The following is a 5,588-nucleotide window of genomic DNA, read 5'->3' as shown; positions in this document are numbered from 1 at the left end:
TTAGTGTTTTTCTCCTTGTTCCTCACTCTCTCCTTCAGCAGAATCCACACCCACTATTTCATAGTGTTTCTCCTGAGCAGCCATGTTTTCACAGACTACAGAAAACTCTTCATCCACATATCAGTAAACAAAGGCAAGCTTGTGGTCCAGGTGACTCCAGGCCCCAGTGATGGCTGTGGCATTGCTTAGTATGCATGTAGCTCTCTGTACATTTGTTAGGTCTCCACCAGGCACCATGTTGGGAACTTGGTAATTAACACCAACCTTGAAACCACTGGCACATGAATTGACAGACTGGATGCTGCCTTTGGTCTTGAGGGTGGCAATGACAGCATTGAAATCTTCGAGAACCACATCACAATGGTACAACAGGCAGCAAGCCATGTACTTACCATGGTGAGGATCACATTTCACCATCTGGTTTACTGGCTTAAAGCAAACTCTGGTAATCTCTGCTACAGAAAGCTGGCCATGGTAAGCTTTATCAGTAGAGATAATAGGAGCATTTGTGGCCAGAGGTTTGCTCTGTCCCCGGAAGTGAGGCAAGCCAGGCTTGGCCTAGGGTTTCAGGCAGAAGGCAGCCTAAGCCCAAAGGCAGCTGGGAGAGGAGGCGGCCATGTTCTTCCTGATTGGCTCCTCCCAGGGTCTCTGGAACTTCTCCTTGCCAGAAGGAGCATGGTGGTGTGAGTGCAGGAATGATGGCAAGCTTTTGGAGTCGAGTGATTTTCTGGGCATGTGTTTGGCATGCAGGTTTGCTCTGTCCCCAGGAGCGAGGCAAGCCAGGCTTGGTCTACAGTTTCAGACAGGAGGCGGCCTAAAACCAAAGGGCCATCAGGCCTATGGCCCTTGGGCCAGGTTCAAATTGTTTTCCTGTCAAACATTCTTCTAGGTGGTATAGCACTGGTCTGTGCGTTGCTGTGCAGAGGTAACTTGTGATTGCTGTGATGCTGAACACTGTGACAATGATGTGCCAGTCATGGTAATGGGCACCCATGGTGGACAGTGTTGGCTGGGGCTTCCAGACCAAAACAAGTCTGGAAGCAGGAGCGGCATCCACTTCCAAAATGGCTTGCCTCCAGAAACTCTATGTACGAACAGGGCTCAGGCCATTCATTCATAGGGTTGCTATGAGTCGTCTACAACTTGAGGGCACCAAACAACAATAACAACAACAACAACAATGTGGCCAGAGGGAAGTGGATGCTGTCAGATTGATAGTCAGGACACCATTAAGTCTACAGAAAGCAGTGATGGAGGACACAAATAAGGCAGTAAAGGTTAGTGTAGGTCAGATGTTCAACATCAAAGTTTTAGAGACACATGTCATAGATGGCTTCATTGTCTACCATGAAGGCACAGTCTGAGAGCCCCAGGGTGGTGTGGGTGGTAAGAATGGAATTGCAGGGCTCAACCACAGCTGTGGGAAACTGGATAAATGGAGAACTCCAGTTTGGGCTTGTTGCCATAATCTATAGAGAGGCTCTTCCTGAGCTGAAATGTGAAACTGGAACCAGATCCCCCACTAAAGCTGTGGAAAACCAGGAAGCCTTAAAGACCAGTGCACTGGTAGACCAGCTTTTGAATTCTGTCCAAGATAGGTCAATGATCTCCTTGCTGATGGTAGAGTGTCTACAGGCATCATTATTGCCAGCATCTTTCTTGCCTGTGATGAGCTGCTTAAGGTGAAAGAGTTGGTGGTAGGTGCCCGTGTGAACTTCATCAATGACTGTAGGTTCCAGGTCAACAAACACTGCCCTGAGCATATGTTTGCCAGCATCAGTCTTGCTGAAAGCATTCAAGGAGTCATCTTGTCCCTGCAATGGTCTTGTCACTTGGCTTCTGTCCATCAGGTTGGGAGCTGTGTTCCAGAAGGTAAAGTTTCTACCAGGCATTGCCAATCAGGACACCAGCCTGGCCAATCTGGATGGAGATGCACTCACACATCCTGGCTATGGGTTAGAAAGGAAAGAGGACAGGAGCAGACACTGGATTCTATGTTCCATATAAGATAAGCTAAGAGTTTTGGCAAGAAATTCATTTGGGCATATCCTCTCAAGAGCTGTTTGTCTTGTCATGCTAGGGCAGGGCAGCCTAGACATAGGTAAGTCTTTCAGGTTTGAACTTGTCCAGAGTGAAAGGTTATTCACTGGGTGGCACATATATAAATACATATATAAAACCCCATGCCATCAGTGGCATAGTAATAGAAGTAAATTCTGCCACAGAGCCTCTGAGATTCTCCTGAGGAGGTTCACTTCTGTGGATTCTTTTCTGCCCAGGCTCTGAAGAAAGAACATTGCTGACCCCACTTGTCTCTCTCTATCTCTCTCTGTGTTTCTATCACTCTCTCACCTCTTACTTTGGCCTCCTCCATTTCTGCTCTTACTGCTGGAACATACCAGGGCCCTGGAAGTGACTGTCAAAGGCCTGTGGAGACCAGATATCACTCCACTTTGCAGGACCTGTACGGACGCCTTCTTTCTAAGGTATTGCTTGCTTGGTCTTGGATGAAGTATGTGGCTTTTATGGACTTGATCTTCTAGTAGGAAATAGAAAGGCGGGGAAGGATAGGTATGTGGTACCATATGTGGTAAAAAAAAAACCCAACAAACAAAAAAAAAAAACCTCTTTCTTAAAAATAAAGGTGCTCTCATGGATAAGAGTTAAGCACTCAAACTGCTAACTGAAAGGTTGGCAGTTTAAACTCACCCAGAATCTCTATAGGAGATACATCTGACTGCTTTCATAAAGATTATGGCACCAACAGTCAGGAAATCAAAAGGCAAATTGCACTGGGAAAGTCTACTGTCAGTGACTCCTCCAAAGTGCTGAAGAGAAATTATGTTAGTCTACAGACTAAACTGAAGCTGTGCCTGATTTGGCCATGTTCTTCACAATTATTTCTCCATCAGAGAGCTGGACAATGACTAAGGATGACAGAAGAAGGATTGATGCCTTTGAGCTGTGGTGCTGGAGTAGAATCTTGAACATAGTATGGACCATCAAGAAAACTAATATACCTCTTTGGGAGAGGATGAAAGCAGGTTTCTCCTTAGAGGCAAGGATTTTGAAACTCTGTCTCATATACTTTGGGCACATGGCCAGAAGAAAGACATCATGCTTGACAGGGTGAAGGGACGGCTGAGGAGAGGAAGACCTTGAATGAGATGGATTTATAGAGTAACTAAGTTAATGGGATTAGGTATGTTGGAGTCAGTGAGACTGGCTCAGGACAGGGCAGGTTAGAGCTGTTGTACATAGGATTGCTATGAGTCACAGGTGACTCAACGGCACATAACAAAAACAACATAGCCAAGAAAACCATAGGGGAACGTTCTACTCTGTCACATGAGGTCACTATGAAAACTGACACAATAGCACCTACTAACAACAACTAAAGATGTGCACACCTTAATAACTAGGAAAGGAGAAGAAATAAGGTTGCAGATAGACTAAAGTTTGCTAATCTGCTGCTCTTGAAATCGGGAATCCAAACTCATTGCCATCTACTTGAGTCTAACTTATAACAACCCTTCACTGTGTTTCTGAGGTTATAAATCCTTAGGAGGAAACTTCTTGTCTTTCTTTCATGGAGTAACTAATGAATTTAAATTGTTGTTTGTTGTTGTTATGTGCTGTTGAGTCGCTTGAGACTCATAGCGACCCTATGTACAACAGCCCTAAACCCTGCTCTATCCTGTGCCAATCTCATTGCCTCCGACACACCCATCCCGATTACCCCAGTCACTGAATCAATCCACCTCATAGAGAGTCCCTCCTGCGCTGTCCCTCCACTCTGCCCAGCATGATGTCCCTCTCCAAAGACCTGTCTCTCCTTACAACATGTTCAAAGTATGTTAGGCGAAGCCCCAGAATCCTTGCCTCCAAGGAGCAGCCTGGTTTAACCCTCTCTAGGATGAATCTATTTGTTTTCTTGGCAGTCCATGGTACATTCAGTGCTCTTCTCCAGCACCACAGCTCAAAGGCTGAATTTAAATTAGTCACCTTTTAATTAGCAGCCCAGTAGGTTATATTCCCACCAGGGATCCTTAACATGTAGAGAGTTCTTGGATTATCCAAATTGTTATCATTGTTAAACTCCCTTGAATCAGTTCTAATACTATATTCAACAGAATACACCCCTGCCTGAACCTGTGCCATCCACATAATCTCTGCTATGCTTAAACCGTAGTCACTGGGTCAATCTATCTCATTGAGAGTCTTCCTCTCTGGTGACCTAGTGGAAGAAGCTGTGCTGCAATCCAAATGGTTAGCAGGTCTATGCCACCAGCTGCTCTGTGGGAGAAGGATGAACTCTCTCTTCTGATGTGATTAACTGTCTCTGAAAACCTGCTGGATGGTCAGCTATGAATCGGTTCCGACTCTACAGTACACAACAGCAACAGCCCTCCAAGCAGGATGTCCTTTTGGAGGGACTGGCCCCTCTTGATAACATGCCCTAAGAGTGTGAGATGACATTATGGTCTGTTATTCCTTCTCTCTCTTTGTAAAGACCTTTTGCTTTCTTCATGGATGATATTCTTGTTATCATACTACAGTTCATTTGGTTTCCATTCATTAGAGTTCAATCCCTCTAACCTCGTGAGATTTTTTTTTTTTAATTAGGAGGGATAGACTCAAGGTCATAGTTTGTTTCTAGTGGATTTACTTTTATTTTCTTTGGCTTCAATTTGAACTTGCACATAAGTAGGTGATGATCTGTTCCACAGTCACCACCTGGCCTGACTTTCACAGCTGATATTTAGCTTCTCCAATGAGCCTTTTCACAGATATAATCAATCTGATTTCTGTAAAGTCCCTCAGGTGAGGTCTGACAGGGAATAGCAAAGAACACACTGACAAAGGAGATCAATCAGAACTGGTTTTGACAAAGACTGGCAATAAAACAACAAAAAATGACCCTCATCACATTCCTATGTGGCAATATGACAATAAAAACAGACTCTCAAGCAATGTGGCAAAACAAGACTCAAGGAAAAAATAAGTGAGATGGCCAAAGTCACCATAAGTCCATTAGAAGAAATGCACTAATCAGATGTTTAAACCCCACTCCCCAAACAAAGGATATAAGATAAGATAAAATACAGGGTCAGTCTCTCCTGACCCGTTCATAGTCTGTTATGAATGTCTAATAAACGTCACTTTCTTTCTCTTGCTCTCACTTGGTACATGTGTTTTTCTTGTATTTCCAAGTCAGAACTTTCAAGTTTTCACTAGAAGAGGTCCCTAGACCTCTGTTGGAAACCATCCCTTTGACATTTTGGGGGCTCATCCGGCATAGAACTTCCAAGAACTCCTGACCACTGAGGATTCTTCTATTGGTGAGCTTTTCTGTTTCTATGCTTCTAAAGCCTGGCCTTTTGAACCCTACTTCCCCTACAGATTGATTGTGAGATTCTGTGTCTGCCAAAGTCTCAGTAGGAAATCGGTAGCCAGTCTCCTATGAGATAAGGAGGACAGCCTCACCAGTTCCCTTTTAAGGGTCCCAAGGAACTGAAGAACAAATTCAAACCTCGAGTTGCTATTTGTATTGGGATTGCATTAAATGTGTAAATTGCTTTTGGTAG

At 44.4% G+C, this 5,588-nt stretch overlaps 1 pseudogene; it reads right to left on the bottom strand.

The window, feature by feature from the left end:
* On the bottom strand, positions 1-1,944 carry LOC102848472 (annotated as a pseudogene).
* Between the last annotated feature and the right edge of the window lie 3,644 nt (positions 1,945-5,588).

The sequence above is a fragment of the Elephantulus edwardii genome, unplaced genomic scaffold (genome assembly GCF_000299155.1).
Source record: "Elephantulus edwardii isolate Elephantulus edwardi_28Jun2011 unplaced genomic scaffold, EleEdw1.0 scaffold00024, whole genome shotgun sequence".
Classification (NCBI taxonomy): domain Eukaryota; kingdom Metazoa; phylum Chordata; class Mammalia; order Macroscelidea; family Macroscelididae; genus Elephantulus; species Elephantulus edwardii.
Note: the sequence above shows the minus strand (reverse complement) of the source record. Positions and strands in the feature narration are given on the sequence as shown.